This window comes from Artibeus jamaicensis, unplaced genomic scaffold (genome assembly GCF_021234435.1).
Source record: "Artibeus jamaicensis isolate MK-2021 breed Jamaican fruit bat unplaced genomic scaffold, CSHL_Jam_final scaffold_474, whole genome shotgun sequence".
NCBI classification, from domain to species: Eukaryota; Metazoa; Chordata; class Mammalia; order Chiroptera; family Phyllostomidae; genus Artibeus; species Artibeus jamaicensis.
Window position 1 is genome coordinate 24051645 of NW_026522046.1, and position 23726 is coordinate 24075370.

The 23726-nt window shown below is 39.3% G+C and overlaps 1 protein-coding gene and 1 pseudogene across 1 annotated transcript in view; one reads left to right on the plus strand and one right to left on the minus strand.

Moving 5' to 3' along the window:
* Positions 1-23726, minus strand: part of PPM1L (protein phosphatase, Mg2+/Mn2+ dependent 1L) — a 247227-nt gene that overhangs the window by 145223 nt on the left and 78278 nt on the right. The window lies entirely within an intron of this gene.
* On the plus strand, positions 1581-2029 carry LOC119046054 (60S ribosomal protein L26-like; annotated as a pseudogene).

The following is a 23726-nucleotide window of genomic DNA, read 5'->3' on the forward strand; positions in this document are numbered from 1 at the left end:
CCCCCGTGGATACCGAAATCCGTGAATGCTCAAGTCCCCTTATGTAAAATGGCATAGATCAATGCACACGGTCAGCACTCTACATTATGAACTCCCAACACAGAGAGAAAAACGTACAGATATTTATTGGAAAAAAATCTGTGGGTAAACGGACCTGCACAATGCAAACCTGTGTTATTCAAGAATCCACTGCATTATGTGGTAATACAATCATTATTTCTGCATTATTATTCTCATGAGTACACCATCATCTAAAATAGTAAGAAATAAGTACTACATGTTTAATATTTCTAAAGGAAATGTTATCTATAAAGTGGACATAAAACATGGATTTTTGCAACAAAGCAAAATGAAATTGTAAAGGTTTGCCGTGTTTCCATGGACTGAGGCCTCACGAGCTGAGCCTGTGGTAAAATCTAGCAAACGGCTCCACTGGCCTTCATAATTTATAAAACTAATAGAGGGAAACCATGCCATTAATATTAAAATCTTAACTAGCATGTCTGCATGACCATTCTGCATAGTACTACATACAAAGCAGATAGTTTATAAGTAGGAGGCTTTACTCTTCTTTACTCAGAAGAGCTTCAGCCAAGTGCCTTTCTAGGCACGGAGAGGAAAAAATTCCCAATGTCTATTAGAGAGGCAGAAAGCCACCGCAGCTGGAATAGTTCAAGACGGCATGAGAGGTGCCTTATTAAATAAGCTTACTTGTCAGCTTGGTATTTACTCTCTGACAGAACTATCCAAACACATTTTAAGAAAAATTTACATTTGCTCTCCATGAAAACTTCTGATGTTAAGACATACACATTTAACATTACCTATTTCTTTAATTCTCCATACTATGAAACTGCCATCCACTATTTAACAGGTATTAAGTTTATATGACTCACTGAAGTAAAGAATTTCCTGCTCGTATCTGAAAATTGCTAAAAGACCCTTTTGCCTTATAACAAAATTTATTAAAAGGCAGAACAATTTTAAAACTAATCCAAGGGAGGCTAATTACTAAAAGAGCAAAATATATCTGTCTTAAAGTGGTTTTATATAAAGTAAACTTACAGCTTAGACCTTAAGGTCAATAAGAAAATATAATCCCTGAAACCTTCCATCTACCCTAAAATCCCATTTGCAAAGCTTGAAAATGTTCCTAGGATTTGATGGGCAAGTTCCTATTTGCCCTATTCACAAACTTCATGATTTTTCAAACATGGACTGTGCCTCCCTTGAGAGGCACGATCTTACTGCAAAGTCGGTCTTCCTGGTTAGTCGTAGTTCTGAAACCACTTTAGAGCCTCTGTTACTGACTTTCCAGCACACCTCAGCTCTCTGCCTTCTGATATTTGGCGTCAGAACTGTGTACTTGAGAAACAAATTATGGCCATGACAATGATATCAGAATTTTAAAAATTTGTTTGTTTTTCTAAAAAAAAAAAACCTTCCTTTTTTTGTCTGGTTTTTATGGACCAGTATAAGCCACTACAATGGGCTGTCTTCATCTGCAGACAAGACTTGGTAGATTAAAGTGTTGAACTTTTTACCCGAAGTTTGGACACTTTATAGATTAAAATCCGCCTGCGGCCCTCGTAGAAGCGCCAGTGGTCAAAATGAAGTTCAGTGTCTTTGTGACTTCTAACCAGAACCATAAAAAGCATTTCAATGCACCTTCCCACATTCACAGGAATATTCATGGCTTTCCCCAGAGAGCTGAGACAGAAATGTGGTGTTCGATCCACGCCTATCCAAAATGATGGGGTTCAGGTTGTGCGAGGACATTACAAAAGGCACCAGATTGGCAAAGTAGTCCAGGTTTTCAGGAAGAAATATGCCACCTGCACTGAATGAGTGCAATGGGAGAAAGCTAACAGTACAACTGTCCATGTAGGCACTCACCAGCAGGTGTCATTACTAGAGTAAAGCTGGGTAAAGACCGCAAAAAGATCCTGACCATAAAGCCAAATCTTGCCAAAAAAGAAAGGAAAAGGGCAAATACAAGGAAGAAACTATTGAGAAGATGCAGGAATAGAGTAATAGTATACACAATTTCCATTAAAAACTTAAAATGAAAAAAAATTAAAGTTCATCTTTTATAAATATCATTGGATTTTTTTGTTGTTGTTGCATGCCTTTCTTTAAACTTGCAACTATGACACTGGCAAACTTTCAGTCCGCTCACATGATTAAAACTTCCTAGACAATCTTGGTTAATCTTTACGCAGAAATGTCTGCAGCCCTCTACTGTTTATTTTCTGTTGAGCGTAAATCACTGTGTGTGATGTACCGATGGACACTGAGCCTAGGCCTTTCCTGGGGGCAGGAAGGCTCTCCTGTGGAAGGGGCACAACGTCGGTGGCATTGGTCACCCATGAGGACAAGACTCATGTCTGATTTATGTGTTTATGCCCGGCACCTGGCAAATTGTACTTGCTGAAAAAATATTTGCTAAAAGAATTGACCAAGATTTGAAAGCAACTATGACTAAATGGAGGCAGATTCCTCTGGAATTCTAATTTTCATTATATATCCTTTTACGCCTTCCTTCTGGGGCAGCAGCAGAGGATGGTCAGGAAAGACAACGGAGAGTAAGGTTCTAAGATCTTGGGAAGTGATTTTTTAAAAACAGTCAGTGGGACTCGTACAGTTCAATACAAGGCGGCTGCAAGTCTAACAGGCTTCCGAGTGAGGGAGGCAGAGATTCTGGGATGGTCTCTCAGGAGACTTTCAGGCACTTCTGAAACCAGCTTCTTTACCTGCCCAGGGTTCCTTCACATACCTAGATCCATCCAGCTGGTTTTTACAACCCAAACACTTCAATTAGATTAGTTAACTTCCTCACAGAACGAACATTCTCACCCAAGTTCTCCATGCGGGCTTTCAAGAGACTATGAAATCCTAAAAACTACACCCTTAACACTTGGAAAAATACTCAAGAACAGTGAGACATGAGGGTTTCAGGCAGAAAAAAACAGCTTACATAAAGAATTAGACTTGGCCTTGGCTCGGTGGTTCAGTTGGCTAGGCCATCATCCCGAACACCAAGAGGTTTCGGGTTCAGTTTCCAGTCCGGGCACATAACTAGGTTGGGGGGGGTCCATGTTTCTCTTTCATACCAATGTTCATTCTCTCTCTCTCTCTCTCTCTCTCTCTCTCAAAGTCAATAAAGATATCTTCAGGTGAGAATTTTGTAAAATTTTTCTAAAGAATTAGTCTTGTTTGTGTGACTCAGGAGCCAACTACTGATTGCACATTGATAAGACTCAGACTGCAACAACACACTTGATAGCTGTCCCCTGGCAGTCGACTAACTTCATAGTCCACTCCATACAGCAGCAGTGTACGAAGTGCACTGGAGCACTGGAGTTCCTGAGTGCCCGACACTTCTCACAGCGGCGCAAGACTTAAATCAGGGTGAGGACCAGAGGCTGGAGCTTTAATGAGAAAGATCAGCCTGTTTCACCACTGGGTATTGCAGTGAAAGCTTCCTCCAGATAGCAATCATGATGGACGAGGTTAAATTTCTACAGGAAATAATAATTTAATCACAGAAGGCATTTAGTGGGGTAAAGGGGGACATACAACTGCCAAGCAGAAAACAGTGGATGCAGCGGGCTGGCAGACAGCACTGGGAGTTCCGGGAGCTGAGGACGGAGGCTAGACCCACTAAGGTAGAACTAGATAATGGAGGGCCTCTGTTTCCTATAAATTATTTTGAAAGTGGTCTCCAAATCTGCATTTTTTTAATTCTACAGACTTTAGTTTAAAATCACTATCTTAATCTATGGTATTTTATTTGGAGTTAAAAAAAAAACTTGACAAAAACACTTGCTATACAAAAATGCTATTAGTGGAAACATCTAGAAAAATAAAAGCCACACAGGTCTCCTGTCTGAGTCAGGCTAGTAAATAAACACAGTGAGTGGCTGTCAAAATTAGTGGAATGCCCTCCCACTGTGTACACTTTGATTTGTGTTCTAAAGAAAATGATAGCCTGTTCTTTATTTTTCAGCAGACCTATAATCTATAATAAATTAGAAGGAAAATTAAAGCAAGAAGTATTCTTTATACTAGTGTTTTTTAAAAGCTAATCATCATTTTATTTTGTCACTTCACCCAAGCTTTTTACTACCTTCCTGAATATGGCCTCATAATTTTTATCCATAGTTTCCCTGAAAACAGAGACGCATTTGGAAATTTGGCAATATTATGGTCTCAGAACCCTGTGTGTGTGCATAGGGTAAGGGGTGGAGACCAAAACTCTGTATGCACGTTCTGTACACAACTGTCTCCTACCTGGGCCTGAGCAAAACAGGTTGTTCAATATTTCAAATAGGAATGCTGACCCTCTGCTATAAACAAATCCTTTATCTCATTCTAAATCAAAGCTTCCCCATCCTATTTCACATCTCCTTAGTGCCTTACTTGACCTTCTTAATAGTTACTTGTGCTAGGCTGACGGTTGGTTTCTTTCCAGAAAACATAATTGCATTTTGCTATCCTTTCAATGCCTGCATCAAAAGGATGACTAATGTAAAACATTCCAGGGGTTTCCGGGCAGCCCTGCGAAGAAAGCCATTTTTGACTGTCGGGTGAAATAACTATGTCTGGTGCCAGGCAGGTACTGGAAATATCAGAGGCATCACTGTGTAAAGCATATGGCTGTCTAACCACTATGCTCTACACCTGAACTAGTACAAAATAATGGTCTGTGTAAACTATAATTGAAAAATATAAATATAAAAAACATAAGCTTCTATCAAATCATAAGTTCAATTCCCTTACTGGGCCAGCCTTGCTCTTCTTACATGTTTTGGGATAGAGCTTGTTTTCTCTGACAAAATACTAGAATTTGGGGAGGAAGTGAAATATAAATAGTAGCAGCTACTATTCCTCATTATCTGCATTAGTATGTCATCATCAGTGTGTCAGGCAGAACGATGATCCTCCAAGATGTCCACACCCTAATCCCCAACACCGGTGAATATGTTCCTTCTTGCGACAGCTGGGACTCTGCAGATGTGATGATGCTAAGGATCTTGAAATGGGAAGATCATCCCGGATTATCTGAGTGGCCCCAATGCACTCACAGGGGTCCTTAAAAGAAGGAGGCAGGACCTCCTTTTTTTCACAGGAAATGTGACAATAGAAGCAAAAGTTGGATTTATGCCATTGCTGGAAGGGGACCATGAGACAAGGAATGCGGGCAGTCTCTAGAAGCTGGAAAAGGCAAGGAGCAAATTCTCCCCTAAAGCCATTAAAAGAAACACAGGCTTGGCAACACCTTGATTAGCCCTATTTTCAGAAGTCTGACCTCTAAAACTGTAATAATAAATTTGTGTTGTTGTAAACTACGAAATTGTTGGTAATTTGTTATAGCAGCTGCAGGAAACTAATATAACCATCAATCAATACATACAAGTACCCTATGAGGTAGTTGTTACTATCTCTTTACAGATTAGAAAACTGAAGCTCAAAGGCTTCTCAGACAGCAAATAACAGAGCGGGGAATTGAATGTAGGATTGTTTGTCATCAAAACTCACATTCTAAATAAACAATTATACTAAAATGACTGGAAGAGCAGTTGGCATGAGAATAAGAATGTTAGAATTTCTTTATATCAGTTGCTAAGCCCTTAATCAGCCAGTTTTTCCTTGTCACCCACTTGAGCTGAATGGCCCCAATAATGGTAGCTTTATTATGTCAAAGCTAACAGTATCCTCAGAATTTTATTTAGAAAATAATAGGAAATTATACTATACTCTGCTGAGTTACATATTTTAGCCTCCTTACGTTCTTACTCTATCAGTACAGCTCCCATTGTAATCTCTGGGTTGATGTCACAGGGAGATTATATAGTAAAAAAGAAAGAACAATAGTCTCGTAGTCAGCAAATAAATATTATATTCCTACCTGTGTTACTACCAATGCACTTTGATCCAACCTCTTATCTGAAAAAAAAACTAAACTAAACTAAATGATGTCTTAAGAACTTGCTGTGAACTAAATGCTTGTGCCCCAATAAATTCATATGTTGAATGAAGCCCTAGTCCCCAGTGCGATGGTTTCTGGAGGGAGGGGCTCTGGGAGGTAATTATGTCACGAGGGTGGAGCCCCTCATAAATGAGATTAGATCCCTCACTGGAGTTGAAGAAAGCTTCCTTTCCCTCTCTCTCTCTTTCCACTATAAGAGGATACAGTGAGAAAGCATCTGTCTACAAACCAGGAATAGGGCCCTCATCCATCCAGATTTAGGATCTGCCCACATCTTGACCCTGAACTTCACAACCTTCAGAATTGTAGAAATAAATGCTTACTGCTTAAGCCCCCCAGTCTGTGGTATTTCATTATGGCCATCCATACTGACTAAGACAGGACACTTTGAGATATAAAGTTCAACAACTTTATAACTTCTAAACCTATACAGGGACTCCAGTCCCTCCACTATCTAAGAGCTGTACCTAAATCTGCAACTTCCTAGGCAGTGATTCCAGCTGGGTGTATTATCACTTCACTGTGGGCCCCTTACCAATCAGCCTCCTGCCAATCATTCCACCAAAGAATGTCCCAGTCTCTCAGATACAGTTTTCCCAATCCTATCTTTCATTCTCCATATTCCATCACCACATCCTGCTGCCTTCACCACGTAATTATAGTATATTATTTTTAGGAAGATAAATGTGGCAACAGGATGTTCCATATGGAAGACCAGCATGCACGATGTGAGTTAAGAGTCTGTACTTGAACCAAGAGACAGGAAAGAAGGTTAACAAATAATCTGGAGGAAGACACCTGGAAGTGGGGACTAACACGCACTTCTCTAAACAAGCTTAAACTCCTCAGGCTGGATCTTAAAACCTGAAACTATCTTCGAATCTGAGCTTATTTCCCAATATTCCCTAATGTGTTTCTTCCATCACAAATTCATCAGTAAAACTCACTAAGTTAGGCTCATTCATTCCTAAATGATTTCAGCCATCATGAGGTTTTACAAGTAAACTGCTTTCACACACATTACACGTCATTCTCACAACGACCCAAACATTTGAAAGATGAGGGAAGTTTACATGACTTGACCAAGGTTACAGCTGAAGAAGGTTGGAGCCAGGACTCTCAGCTGAGGCTTCCACGTCCACGTTACTTCCTGACTGTGCGCCAAGTACCACGTGACTGGACCCCTCCCACTTACTGCCTCGTGAACCCTCCGACAAATTTCTTGTTTCATTGGCCATCGCGCAGGAGTTTTCTTCTTTTCCATTCTCATGTAATGGTCTTAAAAAGTTACATTTCTAAAACCAAGCAGAGTTTGGCTTTCCGTTCTCTTTTGTTTTATTGTACAGACTCCGGCAGAAGTACCTGCAACTATACCACGGGAGGATAACAGTCATAGAAAGTGAAGTATACCACAAAATAAAGATAAATAAAATCAAAATGTAGAATAACTGCTCCTGACCCTTCCACTGAAACTTCTCAGACGGAGAAGTTACTCCTTTTGAGAATATCCAGTTATTATTCGTCTGACCTCATTCAATCACAGTGAGCTAACTTGCATGTGATTCAGGAAGGTAGCGAATCAAATAATGTGCAAAATAGAACGGCCTCAGAGGTTAACTATCCCAACTAAATTAGGCTGCACCCCGCCCTTTGCATGTGACAGACTAAAGGACAACTCGAACTAGCTTAAGATTTTTTAAAAAAGCCTTTAATGGTCAAAAATCTGAAAAGGCGGCGGTAGATCTAGATTTCCGCTGGGTCGGCTTTCCTCTCTGCAGGCCTGTCTCTAGTACTCCCCGTGTGCAGGCTCCTTACAATTCCAGTTTTCCATTCTACTTAATGTGGGAAACTTATTGGGAAAACTAAAAAATAAAAAAGCATCTTCTCACTTGTTTCAGACAAAGCCCAGAAGCTGACTTCTGATCATCCAGCTCAGGTGGCCTCCCGGTCCTAAGGAACCACAGCGACCAGGGGAGACAGTGATTAATTGACCTGGACTGGCTCACATGCAGATCTCTGGGTAAAAGGGACTGAACGGGGTTGCACCCACACGGACGATGAGGACCAAATGTGGCAAAGCAGCAACTCTCCCAAGAATAGAGAGGAGTGGAAGCTGAGCCGACAAGACAAATGTCTATCATACCAACCTCCTATTCAGAAGGGGCAACTGACGTGCCCCAGCTCAGAGAGTTAGATCTGTATCTCAAGCTTTCGGTAATTCATTAAGAATTTAAACGGACAAATTAATGCCACCTCTGTGGACAATCTTGAATTTTATTTACCTGTGCTTCACTGTTTAACAAACTCTTCCTTAAGACTTGTATTTTTATTCAAAACATAATGTATGAAATCCAATAGTGAGATATGACTCTACTGTGATTCACTGCACTTCAAGCTGCTTTGAAAGGCATTTGTCCTAAAACGGAGACACTGCTTTACTTATCGCATATATATGTACATAGACACCTCCTGTGTAAGCTATAAATAGTTCACATTATATAATATGGATAAGTTTCCTTTTAGGACAGTAGGCTCTAGCATTTTTCATATAAACTGTGATAACCTAAATGCTTCACAAATAATAAGACACATTCTTTTTCTCTGCTAACGTTAAAATGCCAGAGCTGGAATGGATATTGAAGGGGGCTACCAAAAGTGTCGGGAAAGGAGGTGGTCGCAGGAAAATGCTTTCACACCCAAACGGGCAAACGGGAAGCAGGAAAGAGTAGGCAAACAACATGTACACGTGGTTGTCTGAAAAAGAGGTTGAGAGACACGGAGAAAAGATCCAGAGAAGAATATAATCCGCTGGGGGATGTGGGCAGAGAGTTTAAGCCACAAACAGGGCTTTGTCTTACCACCATAATAGCTGTAATTTCTTGTTTACACACCTAACTCTCCCACAAGCCTGTAACCTCTATCAAGGCAGGAATCATGCTTTCATTTCTGTGTTCACAGCACTGGCCCAGAACAGATACTCAGTATAAAAGAATAAATGAATAAACAATAGAATATAAGTGAATGGAGTCCACGCAAGTCAGGACTCTCATACATGCCAAGTTCAGAAAATGATATGGTCCCAGTTGCAAGACAAAAGACAAGAGAAGGCTGGGGTTTTGCGTCCTGCTTTTAAGGCAGCCATTTTAGTCACACCACTTAGTCATAGGATCTAATCTTGATGATCCAACCAGAAGCACAAACAAAACAATTGTAGTTGTATATCGAAGCAAGAATTGGGGGTTGTTTTTTTAAAATTATGAACCCGTTAATTTTACAAATAATGGTTTAAGTCCTAAGGACTGCTGGGGCTAAACATAAGAGTCTTGAATTTTATGAAAAGTATTGAGTACATTTAAGAATTATGGTGGGGGCCCTGGCTGGTATAGCTCAGTGGATTGAGCATGGGCCTGTGAACCAAAGGATCACGGTTTGATTCCCAGTCAGGGCACATGCCTGGGTTGCAGGCCAGTCCCCATGAGGGGATGCACATGAGGCAACCATACATTGATATTTCTCTCCCTCTCTCCTTTCCTTCCCCTCTAAAGATAAATAAATAAAATCTTTTTTAAAAAAGAATTACGGTGGTATCCTTTTTAAGGCTCACACTGTCAGAATTTTAAAGAGCACAATTAAAAAGAAGAAACCATGATCTTTTGGAAGCAAAATTTCCATATTTTGTCTAAAAAGAAAAGGCATTTTTTTTAAAAAACTATAACATCAAGAATATAACCTCTTTTTTTTAGGTTGAAACTTAAAATTCAAACTCCAGAATTTTTTGTTTGTTACTTTTGGCCAAGTAAAGAACAGGAAATTTAGAATCAAACATCAGAATACATTTTTATTAATTTCAAAAGTTTGTTTCAAATTATAGACAAAATAATACTACCAAACAATCACCTACAAAAACAATCTAAGTAAATCTATTGCCATGTAGGATGAAATAAATAGGGGGAAAGAGAGTAAATGAGAGGAAGAAGATCAGAAAAAGAAGAAAATCCAAATTTCTAAACCTGATAGTCAAGGCCTTCCACGAGTAAAATTCAATGAATAGTTCCACCCTTATCTTTCACTGTTTCCTACAGAGACTCAGACAGGTATATCCTAAAAACACCTTACATTGTACATTCCACCACCTTTACAGAAGTATGAGGGAAACACTACCTGGCCAAAGACAGTCTCAGAACAGTGCCCAGAAGTGTACCAACTGGAACTGGCTCCTTCAAAATGAGTTCTCTGAATTTTAGGTAAACATAGGCAACAACAGTAACTCTACTCCAGGCCCCAGTCTTCATTTTTAAATTAACTGAAACACATAATGGGATCAAGACATATATCTGATTTATACCTAGAAGATACTTACATGGTTTGAAAAAAAGATCTATTCAAATAATTTGGCATTGCCTACCTAGCATGCAAAGAACACCTGAAAATTCAGTTCATTAACCAGCAGGGGCTTCCGGTTAAGATGGCAGCATAGTAAACATGTGTCACCTCCTCACGTAATCACATCAAAATTACAACTAAAATACAGAAAAACCATTACTGAGAGCTATCAGAAATGAAGTTGAATGGAAGTCCAACAACTATGGGATTAAAAAACCACATCCATCCAGGCTGGGGGGAGGGGCACAGACACAGAATGGGCTGGTCCCACATCCACATGTGGTGGATAAATATTCGGGAGGAATATCTCAGGAACCAGGAGTCCCAGCTCCACACCAGTACTCCCAGCCCAGAATTCTAGTCCCAGGAAGCTAAGACCTTATAACTTTTGGCTGCAAAAACCAATGGGGATTGAGTCAGTTGAAGACATTTCTGGAGCCCCAAGCAGTTCCTCTTAAAGAATCCACACGCAAACTTACTCAGACTCATTCCCTCTGAGCTCCAGCACTGGGGTAGCAGCTTGAAAGGCACCAGTGGAATACAGGGAGAAACTGAAGTGTCTGGCATCAAAGCAAGAGCTGTCCAGCTTTCTTCCCAGACAGAAAGGTGGGATGAGGCCAGTGTTCCTTTTCTGAACACTCCCCCCTCAGAGACACAGAGAAGGGTTTGGTAAGAAACATCCAAAGTCAAGAAAAAGTCAGGGACCTACAGGCAAGACTGCTTTACCCAACAAAGCTATCATTTAGAATTGAAGAGCAGATACAGAGTTTCCCAGACAAGAAGAAAACTGAAGGAGTTCATCATCACCAAACTATTATTATATGAAATGTCCAAGGGATTTATTTTTTAAAAGAAGAAGATCAAAACTATGAACAATAAAATGGCAATAAATACATATCTATCAACAGCTTAATATAAAAAAACAAACTAAGCAAACAAGAAGAACGGAGACAGAATCATGGACACAGAGAGTGTTTTGATGGTTGCCAGATGGCAGGGCGGTGTAAGGAAATTGGTGAAGAGATGAGGGGATTAAAGAAGTACAAATAGGCAGTTACAGAACAGCCATGGGGATGTAAACTACAGTGTAGGAAATGGAGCAGCCAAAGAACTTATATGCATGACCCATGGACATAAACAATGGTAGGCAGATTGCTGAAGGGAGTGGGGGGCACTGGGTGGAGGGAGGCAAAAGGGGAAAAACTGAGATAATTGTAATAGCATAATGAATAAAATATAATTTAAGAAAAGAAAGTTCAGCAGACCTTACTAAACCTTACTATCTGGGTACAGACTAACTCGACACTGCTGTCAGTAACTAATGTATGCAGATTTGTAGTTATAAATACTTGTTTGTATAGGGAAAGTTCGCATATATGAGGGAAGAGGTTAATTAAAGTTTGACATCACATGCTCTCTTTTTTATGGATACTATAAAAAGAAGAAATTTTTGTTGGCATCTGTCAAAATGAATTAAATTACAAATAAATTCAGTGAAATTTCTCTTTACTTTCACAAGTACTTTGTATCAAAAAAAACTCTAGCTCACTCTCTCATAATGAAGGCAATTTATGGATTATTTCATTGAAAAATTTCAACCCAAAAGACGGCATTTACTATATCCATTCAACATAACTCAAATGTACCCCTTATCACTCAGTATTTTCCAGTTATGTAAATGATATTAAAAATTATTTTTTAAAATCTAATGGTTTCAGTATTTTACATGTTTATTGTTGTCATAGGTCAAATATAAATAACATTGGAATTACCTTCCTTTTCATGTTTTCTACTTCTTATTTCACTAGTGCAGTCTGTGGCACAAATAATTAAATTTAGGTTGATTATTGGAAAAGCCAATGTTCATATTTTCACCTCCATCTAGAGCGAAGAATTTTAGAAAGATTATGATGACATATCCTTAATACATGCAGAAGAGAGAGACTGAACATTCTAAATCTTATCAACTAATATGAAAGGACAAAATACTTGTGGTGGGCTACACAATGACCCCCAAAAGATATATCCATGTCCTAATCCACAGAACCTGTGAATATTACTTTATAAGGTAAAATGTGTGATTAAATTCAGAGTCTTGAGAAAAGGGGTTACTGGCCCCTAAATGCAATTAAAGGGAGTTTTAGGAGGAGGCAAAGATTGGAGTAATGCAGCCCCCAGCCGAGGAATGCCAGGCAACACCAGACGCTGGAAGAGGCTAAGAACGGCAGTCCCCTAGAGCCTCATAGGCAGTACGACCTTGCACCATCTTGATTTGACACATCTGGCCTGCAGAACTGTGAGAGAATAAATTTCTATTGTTTTAAGCCACCACCTTAATGATAATTCGTAACATAGGAAACTAATGCAGGACCCTAAAGAGTATCTGTTTCAGTTCATTAGGAAAATGGCATTGCTTTTGTTGAATCCCAAATAAAATAAAGATATCATTATAGACAAATTCTACAATAAATCATCTGAAGTACCTTTAGAGATGACTAAGTGTCCACAGAATACAATTGGAAAAGTACAATATTAAAAACACAGTTGCTGACTGACAGCAAGTGAAAGACTGGGACCCTTCCATCCAGTTTGTTTAAACAGGATTGAGCTGAGTTTAGCAGCATACAGGTTTGACCTTTTGCATTTGGGTTATATGTACCTTTGGGCGAATGAGGTCAAGATAAAATTACCGGCCCACTGCATCCTGAATCAATGGATTATTCAACTGTAAAGATTTTATTGGAAGGGAAAAACAAGACAAGAATAGGGGAAGCTCTCTCACTGGTATCCCTTTGCACTGAACTATCTCTGTCAGGAATTAACATGCTTTTAAAGAGTAAATATTTTCTTTAATTGATCTAGGGGAGGGAAATACACAAACAAACAATGAAACTCGGTTGTCCCAGCTGTCCCGATTATCCTGGATGCTCAGCTGCCCCAGCTCCTCCAGATTCTGATGTTGCCATAACCCTCACTTCTCCAAATGGTTTCTTATCAATGACTTCCTTCTGAGGAGGAACAATAGCCAGCTTCTTCCGTTATGAAACACTTGTCATAAACATTAAACTCAGAGTTTAATACGTCCTAACTAATCTTCATTTGCTCTGAGATTAAAGCCAAATTTCACTTGATGGTTCAGAAGGTAATTGTCTATAAAAGAAACCGCAGAACCTTTACTTCATCTGAGAGTTCTAATTATCCGTCCCTTAGGGAAGAAAATGGACATGATGTCACAAACAACAATGAACTCATTTTCTATGAAAAGCAAAACCAGGACCTGCACTTGAAAGAGAATGGAGGATCTTGGCTCTGAGGAAACAGGCTTCTGCAGGGTTTACTCTGAGAATAATGACAGAATGTGTCTTGGTTGCCTTCCTACCTTCCTCTTCCTCCCCATTTCCTTGCTTGCCTATCTCCATTCCTCAGCTATCTGCTCTTTCCCACTAGTTAACTAATGTAGCCGATAAGCACTTTGCCAAAGACCTACTCTTTATAAAAAATCTTGTCCTCAAAGCTTCCATAGGTAGACACACTGTGCTTCCTCACACAACAAAAATTAGGGACAACAAAAAATTAAAAACAACAATAAAAAAACAACCAGAACTGACATTAAATTGAACTATAGGGAAGTCCCACGACCATCCATCCACACTGGTAAAAGGGGCGGAGTCAGAAGCCAAAGGTGATGGGTCTCAGCAGGAAAAAGCGGTGGCTGGTGGATCCAGGTGCACAGGTGGCAGTAGGCAGACCCCGGGCACGGGGTGGCACCAGAAGACCCAGTAAGGCTTGCAAGGCAGCTGGCTGACCTCGGACACACATTCACACGCAGATAAACCAGGCAAAAATGGGCAGTGAGACAGACTGCGCAACCCAGGGCCCCAGTGACGGGAAATAAAGCCTAAATGCACCAATTGGAAAAACCTGCTGGGGTTGAGGTGCCACAAGAGGCTCCCAGCCTCACAGGAGAGTTCGTGGGAAAGATCCAAAGGGTCCTAGAATGTACACAAGCCCACCCACCCGGGTACCAGCACCAGAAAAGCCCAATTTGCTTGTGGGAAGTGGCATAAGAGACTGAAATCTGAGAGCGAGCAGAGCAAGTGCCATTGTTCCCTCTCTGACCCTGCCCCCACATACAGTGTCACAACCCAGCAACTTGGTTCCCCGCCCTGGTGAACACCTAAGGCTCCACCCCTCATACATAACAGGTACGACAAAACCAAAAAAAAAAAAAAAAAAGGGCTCAAACAGAAGAACAGATCAAAGCCCCAGAGACTATACTTTTAAGCGACCAAGAGATAGCCAACCTATCAGATGCGCAGTTCAAAGCACTGGTGATCAGGATGTTCACAGAATTGGTTGAATTTTTTCATAAGATGAAAAAATTAAGGCTACACTAAGTGAAATGAAGAAAAATGCATAGGGAACCAATAATGATGGGGAAAAAACCGAGACTCAAATCAACCGAGTAGACCAGAAGGAAGAAAGAAACAACCAAACAGAAAAAAATGAAGAAACAAGAATTCAAAAAATGAGGAGAGGCTTAGGAACCTCCAGGACATCTTTAACTGTTCCAACATCCGAATTATAGGGGTACCAGAAGGGGAAGGGGAAGAGCAACAAGTGGAAAACTTATTTGAACAAATAATAAAGGAGAATTTCCCCAATCTGCCACAGGAAATAGACTTCCAGGAAGTCCAGGAAGCTCAGAGTCCCAAAGAAGTTGGACCCAAGAAGGAACACACCAAGGCACATCATAATTACATTAGCCAAGATTAAAATGAAGGAGAGAATCCTAGAAGCAGCAACAGATAAGGAGACAGTTATCTACAAAGGAGTCCCATCAGACTGTCAGCTGATTCTCAAAAGACACCTTGCAGGCAAGAAGGGGCTGAAAAGAAGTATTCCAAGTCATGAAAGGCAAGGACCTACATCCAAGACTGCTCTATCCAGCAAAGCTTTCATTTAGAATGGAAGGGCAGATAAAGTGCTTCTGAGATAAGGTCAAGTTCAATGAGTTCATCATCACCAAGCCCTTATTATATGAAATGTTAAAGGGACTTGCCTAAGAAAAAGAAGATAAAAAAGATGAACAGTGAAAGGACAGCAAGCTCACAGTTATTAACAACCACACCTAAAACAAAAGGAAACTAAGCAAACAACTAGAACAGGAACAGAACCACAGAAATGGAGATCACATGGAGGGTTAGCAACAGGGGAGTGAGAGGAGGAGAGAGGGGGAAAAGGTACAGAGAATAAGTGGCATAGACAGTAGGTAGAAAATAGACAGGGGGAGGGCAAGAATAGTATGGTAAATGTAGATTCTAAAGAACTTATGACACATGGACATGAACTAAAGGGGGGGAATGTGGGTGGGAGGGAATGTTCAAGGTGGAGGGGAATGAAGGGGTAGAAATGGGACAACTGTAATAGCATAATCAATAAATAAATTTTATAAAACATCTTGTTCTTAAAAATATATCATTTTTCCCTCATCAAAGCTTTCAGCAAATAGCTTAGTAAGCTTTCTTTTCAAAGATGAAGTGTTTATTTCTTCCAAAAAGATGGAAGTTCCTAAAAGGAATAGGAAGGCTTTCCTCAAGTTGGAAAGCCTTGAACTAGAGCAAATAACCCCTGCAAGGGGCCCTAGAATCTACTGGCAGAGCTCATTTCCTTCGATGAAAAAAATGGGCCTTTGAACTGTTTATTTTCACAGAGTTTGGCCTTAGGTTTGGACACAGACCTCAGCTTTTCAAAGAATACAGTCACTGCTTTGAGGCCTTTTTAACCCTCGACAATAGACAATCAAAAATACACCTACTTAAATGAATAGATTAATCACAAGCAGGTACTGTCTTTAGTTTTTAATCATTTCTGATGGCATTCCTCTGGTTTTCCAAATAAGATCTCATCACTCCACTTCCATGTTTTAAAAAAAAAACTTCTGCTACAAGAGAAGTGAAAGGTAACATCTGTCAGGCCTCACAGCCATATAACATTTCAAATCCTTTGTGACAGGAGGAGGAGAATAAAAATAAATATGTAAATGACATTTACCAGGATCTCTCTCAAAGAGGCATTGGCACTAAGGGACGGAAGGGATGTAGAAAACCTTGCAGTAATGATCAGTGAAAGAACTGCTGTCAAACACATATGCGAAAGGACGGGGAGACAACCACAAGAATGACAATGAACTCCTTCCTCCCATGGAATCAGCAGTGGGACCATGACATGGAACTGCAGAAACAGCTGACGAAGCAGCCCTGTTCCCTGCCCAAGCCAGAAAAAAATGAAACTGCCCCCAGTTCCGGCCCAGGCTCTGGGAGAACCAAGAGAACAGGGGGCTTGCAGACGCAACAGAGGCCTCTGTCTACCACTCCAGCACAGGGTCTGCTGAAGGTGAGAGAAAGTCTGGAGAAGAGTCCCTAAATAAGATGCCATGTGGCTCTGTTAAAGACCCGAGTCTTTCTAGGTAGAGGGCCATCCAGAGAATTCTAGGGCAGTTCAGGCAAGCAGAGAAATCAAGAAATAGTTCATGAGGAGAAAAAAAGATAGAGTGATCCCTGAAAGGTCAGGAACAGAAAGCAACACAAATATTTAACGTGTGATGTACGCCCACGTAACTGATGTTGGTGTGATGCTGAATCATAGCCTGAGGTTCAAAAGGAAGTCACTGTACTGGATACTGTTAATTTCTCTACTCCCCACCCTTCATTACTGGAGAGAAAAGGCAATAGCTTTGAAATAATGAAATTAATTTGCAAAATATCTGGAAATGAAATCGAGAGGTCTTGGTTAATTTGAAGGGATAAGTGAGGGAAAAGGATCCTGGAGAATTGCTAAGGTTTCTAAATTCAGTAATTAAGTAGATGGTGGTTTCACAAAATGAGAGAGAGAGAATAATTGAGAAAAATTAATTCATTAGGAAAGAATGGGAATTTCACTTCAGACATACAGAGTTTGTGAAACTTCAAACTCTCCCAGTGGCAACGCCAGACAGACAGACACAGAGGACACACGTTCCAGAGGACTGCAGCGAGGGTCCCAGTGTGGGGATTATGGCCAGAGAACAGAAACAGTGGGCGTGGCTAAGACGCCCCCGGTGCAGTGCAGAGAAGGGTGGGAGCTGAAGACACAACCTGGGGGTACCAACAAAATCGTAAGATGTGGTCAGAGGAAAAGAAGCCTGTGGCGATGTCAGGGTTGCCATGAGGCGCTGTGGGAGACGGCGCACTGTTCCAGGAATAAGAAAACAAAGCCCTTCAGAAGTGGAAAAGTTATAATAGTATCAAACACAGCAGAGAGCTCCAACAAGACAGCAGCTGGGGGCAGGAGGAACATACATTGGATTGGGAAATTGGGACACTGTTGACCTAGCAACAGCAATTTTAGTACCCTGATGGGTGCTAGGAGTTTAACCACAGTGCACTGAAGAGGACATAAGTACAAAAAACTCCACCTTTCCTGAAATTATATGACTATGTATATATTTTTCCAGCATATCTGTAGCTACTTCTAATAAAGTCTTTACCAGGAGCAGGACACACCTCAAGAAACCATTCTCTTTGCCTTTCCGTAAGAAGTATGGAAAGGGGAAGAGAATTTAAGGAATTCCTAGAATGGATTTCATCCATTTAAGTTTTATCAGGAGCTTGCGGCAGCTCAGCCATATCTTTGCATTCTACTTTTAATTCTGGTTCTCTTGTTGTGTCCACCCTTGTTTCAGTTACTTCCTCCACTGAAGAACTGAACCCCTCAAAGTCACCCATGAGGACTGGAATCAGCTTCTGTTAATGTTAATATTTTGACCTCTTCCTATAAATCATGAATGCTTTTAATGGCATCTACCATGGTGACTCGTTTCCAGAAGTTTTTAAATTTACTTTGCCCTGATCCATCAGAGGAATCACTGTCTATGGCAGCTATGGCTTTAAAAAATGTATTTCTTAAATAATGGCTACAGAATGAATGCGGTGTTAGCAAGCATAAAACCCATATTAATCTCATTGTACATCTTCAGCAGAGCTTTTAGGTGATCAGGTACATTGTCAATGCATAGTGAAATTTTTAAAGGAATTTATTTATTTACTTATTTATTTAGTTTTGGGTAGTAGGTCTCAACAATGGGCTTAAATATTCAGTAAACCATGCTGTAAAATTTACATGTTTAAATTTTACAACATGTAAAAACCATGTTGTAAGCAGCTGTGCTGTCTCCGAGACTTTGTTGTTCCATTTCTAGAGCACAGGCAGAGTAGATTTAGCAAAATTCTTAAGGGCCCCTAGCATTTTCAGAATGGTAAGCGAGCACTGGCTCCAATTTAAAGTCATCAGCTGCACTAGCCCCTAAGAGAGTCCGTTTTCCTTTGAAGCTTTGAAGCCAGGCACTGACTTCTCCCCTCTAGCCATGAGAGTCCTAGATGGCATCTTCTTGCAACATAAGACTGTTTCTTATACATCGAAAGCCTGTTGTTTACTGTAGCCACCAGCGTGGTTAACTGTCTGGCACCAGAGGCCAGTTTTCAACCTGTCTTGGATTTTGAAATGCCTTCCTCACTAAGCTTAATCATTTCTAGCTTTTTACATGTGAGGTCTGTCCAGAAAAAGTCCAACCATTGTTAATATAACCAGAATGGTTTGTCCGACATTGATGTAACCTGTCAGCCATGGAGAGTGGACTGGAATACGAATGGATAAACAATGACAACTTCACTGTACTAGTCAGTGGGGGCAGTAGACACCATTAAGTGAGCATACATACTGTGTGGCCATCACATTCAAAGTGACTGAGCAAACAGAGCAATGAATCTGCATCAAATTTTGTGTTAAGTTAGAACCTTCCACTGCAGAAACTATTTGGATGATTCAGAAGGCTGCAGCTACGGACAGCTGGTGATTAGCAGGTTCATCACAACAATGCACCCGCTCATGCATCACATCTTGTACAAAATTTTTTATACAAAACATCAAATTACCCAGGTGACTCAGCCCCTCTACAGCCCAGATTTGGTGTCCGGAGATTGCTGGCCTTTCTCAAAACTAAAAATCACCTTTGAAAGGAAAGAGATTTCAGACCATTGATGTGATTCAGGAAAATACGATGGGGCAGCTGATGGTGACTGAAGAACTGTGTGAGGTCCCAAGGTGCCTGCTTTGAAGGGGACTGAGGCATCAGTGTCCTATGTATAATGTTTCTTGTATCTTGTATCTTCTTCAATAAATGTGTCTATTTTTCATATTTTTCATATTTTTCATCTAGAAGGTATGGCTGGATACCTTCTAGACCTTGTAAAGTGAGAGATGAGACTCTTCTTTTTACTTGAACACTTAGAGGCCACTGTAGGATTAGTCATTAGCCCAATTTCAATATAGTGTCTCAGGAATAGGGGGGCCCGAGGAGAGGGAGAGATGCAGGAATGGCTAGTCCGTGGAGCAGCCAAAACACAACATTCATCAAGATAAGCTCACTGCTTACATGGGCATGGTTTGTGGCCCCCCAAAACAGTTACAAAAGTGGCATCAAAGATCACTGATTGCAGACCACCATAACAAATGTGTATAATAATAATGAAAAAGTTTGAAATATTGTGACTATCACCAAAAGGTGACACAGAGACCCAAAGTGAGCAAATGCTGTTGAGAAAATGATGATAATAAGCTTGCTCAATGCAGGGTTTGCCACAAACCTCTGATTTGTTTTAAAAAAGAAAAAGAAATATGTAAGCAGTGCAATAAAATAAGGTATGCCAGTCTGATGTTATATTTCTTATATTAAACAATATCTTCAAATTAATATATTGTTTTTTCCTAAAATGTTGATATAAAATCGATGCTTCAAAAAGATGTTCCATGTCCCACACACAAACCCCTACCCACCCACCAGTTTCCATATATGTAACCTTGAACCAGTCTCATACATTATCTGGAGACATGATTTCTGGCTATAGGAATTAAGGAGTTTCGAAGAGGAAGCTATGTGATGTGACTTATATTTAGGAATATAACTTCTGATCCATGATGGAAGATAAGACACTATCAGATTCAAAGTTTTAGATTTGCACGTTTTGCTTAAAAGCAATATTACATCAGTTCCTGTTTAAATTTTTGGTATATTTATTCCTCCCTTCCTACTGTTGCTTTTGATCCGTTATATACTGGCCATGTCACAATGAGTCTCTTATTATAAACCACCTCTAATCTATTTTGAATTAAACTAAACATAAAATTAGTAAAAAATAAATCATAAGGGACTAACAAACAATCAACAGAATAATATTCTGTAATTAGTAGTAATGGATGCATAACTTTGTGAACACACTAAAAACCACTAAATACTACACTTTAAATGGGTAAATTGTATGGTGCATAAGTCATAAAATTATATGACAAAAATCTTTTAAAAAGAGCATAGAAAAAGCACTATGCACATGGTCAAAATATGCTCTGTAACTACCCAACCGATTTCACAGGTAACCCACTTATAGTACATATGATATTTCCCAGCAAGTCTGCTATTCTAGGAAACAGGAGATTATTATCTTATATGCTATAATGACTTTTTAAAAAATATATCATTCAAATTGGGTAACCTAATGACACTAATTTTTAAAGGAATACAATAAGATATAAAGTGTCTAATGCATAGCTGCAAAACTCCACAGAAGATGGGTAATTTAAAACACATATAAAGTATCAACAGAGATTTCCCAAGACAGAAAAGCCAAACTTTCATAAAAACAGAAGTTTGTCTTAAAGAAAAATAACTACACAAAAAAGAGGAAACAAAACTACATGGGAAATTTATATTCTGTTAATGAGGTGTAACTTCACCACACACACACCAACTGTTCACAAGCAACCTAATAAAAGCCACAGATGAACAAGGTCCCAGACAGTAAGACCTAAAATGCAAAAGCCAATACTTTTTTAGTGTGGTTCATTGCTTTAGTTTGAAGACCTCAGAATTTCTATATAATACATCTACTTTCATTGTCATGGACAGCACCTTTTCAATTTTCTTTATTGGGAGGGACCTTATCAAATACTGTTCTATTTCTAAGTCTGCTAAGTGGCATTATAAAGTATCTTTATAACAAAAATTTGGTATTTTTTATTTTAATCTTCATATTTTTATTTTGGCAAAAAGTAAGTATTACATTCCTTTTGCAGGTAGAAAAACTGAGGTGGTAACTTCTTAAATTCTTGATACCTCTACCTTTTATTTGTTTTTCTTCTTTAAAGGCTAATACATTGAGCCCTGACCAGTGTGGCTCATTTGGTTGAGCACTGTCCCACAAAGCAAAAGGCCACCAACCTGATTCCAACACGGCACATGCCTGTGTTGCTGGTTCTGTCCCTGGTCAAGGTGCATATGGCATGCAACTGACAGATATTTCTCTCCTTCTCTCCATCCCTTCACCTCTCTCTGAATATGAGTGGATAAAATACATATTTTTAGAAAGGTTAGTAAGTGGAAAATTTCATCTTAGATATACTTTCTTCTCAGAAGGAAAATCAGCTTAAAGCCTGACTACATATGGCACAGTTAAATTTCAACCTAAAAATTTTGAGTTCAACAAACGGTACTAGCACAACTGGACACATCTTTTATAAAAATAACTCAAAACAAATACTCTGGTTTCTCTTCAGATCAAATAAAGCTTCCATATTTTACAAAACTAACTCAAATGGATCACAGACTTAAATGTAAATTATAAAGTTTTAAAACCTTTAGAAAAACACTTAAATATGATGAACAAGTTCTCGGGATCTAATGTATGGTATAGTGACTAACACAACAATACCGTCTTACTTGAAAGTTACTAAGAAAGTAGATCTTAAATGTCACCACTAACAAAAATGGTTAGTTCTGTGAGGTGATAGAGGTGGAAACCAACCCTCTCGTAGTAATCATTTCTAAACACATGTGAATCAAATCAATATATTGTACACCTTAAACTTACACAAGGTTATATCTCAATAAAGCTGAGGAAAAAAAACTTTTTACGCCATAGACAGAAAAATCATTCAAAATGGACCTAAATGTAAGAGTTAAAACTATAAAACTCTTAAAAGAAAGCACTGGAGTAAATTTGTGACTTTGAGTCAGGCAATGAGTTCTTAGATACAACAACAAAAGTACCTAAGATACAAAAAAAAGATAAATTGGACTTCATTGAAATTAAAAAGCTTTGTGCTGTAAATGATACTATCAAGAAAGTGAAAAGACCATTCAAAGAATGGTAGAAAATATTTGCAAATCATATACCTGTTAGAAGATTTACTCATACATCCAGAATATATAAGGAACTCTTACAACTCAACAATAAAAAGGTAACTCAATTTTTAAAAGGGCAAAGAACTCAAATAGACATTTCTCCAAAGAAAGTATGCCATGTTCTCTTGATGTGTTTATTAGAGGTACATATTTATTTCCATTAGGAAAATGCTAATTAAAATGACAATGAAATAGCACAACATAATTATCAGACTGGCTAAGTTAAAAAAATAAAGTGATAGTACCAATTCTGGCAAAGACTCAGAGAATGCAGAGAAATTGGATGACTGACACTTTCCTTGTAGAAACATAAAATGCCACAGGCACTCTGGACAAAAGCATGGTTCTTTCTCATAAAACTAAACATGCATTTCTCATATGACCCAGCAATTAACATTCAAAAGAATATTTTCAGACATGTGACCACTGTTTTTATATATTTCTTGTTACCGTGATTGTGGTATATATTTCACTGACTGTGACCCTCAGAATTCTAGAGGTGATGACCAAGACAGGCATCCGTGATGGCAAAGGAGAAACCATCACAAAGTGTGTGCCAGTTGAGGCTGTGAGGTGGGATTGTTGAGATCAGATCACAAACTCTAAGGCCTTGTTATTATAAAAACAAATAATGTAATACTAGACTGAATGATTATAAAATCTTAACCTCTTTAATTAGAAAGTCAAATGCTTCACAGTAAATTAAAAACTGAAGGTAAAATGTTCTACATGAAGAATATCAGTGAAACGGAAGCCCATTTATAGAATATTTTAAATGATTATATGTCCATGATAAAAACATCATAATTGGTTTTATTTCCCCCTGGACACTGGCCTAAGTCACAGGAGCATATTGAATGCCTTGGCAGAAACTATTGGTCATCCATCAAAATCTGATCTTCCCCTCTTCCCCAGTAATGGCCATCCATACATTTCCCAGCCTCCACTGCAGCCAGGTATGGCCATGTGACTCAGTTTCAACCAGTGGGATGGCAATGTGTCATGGTTGTCTCTTGGTACCTTCCTTAAAAGACTACTCTAGCCCTGGCTGGCGTAGCTCAGTAGATTGAGCGCGGG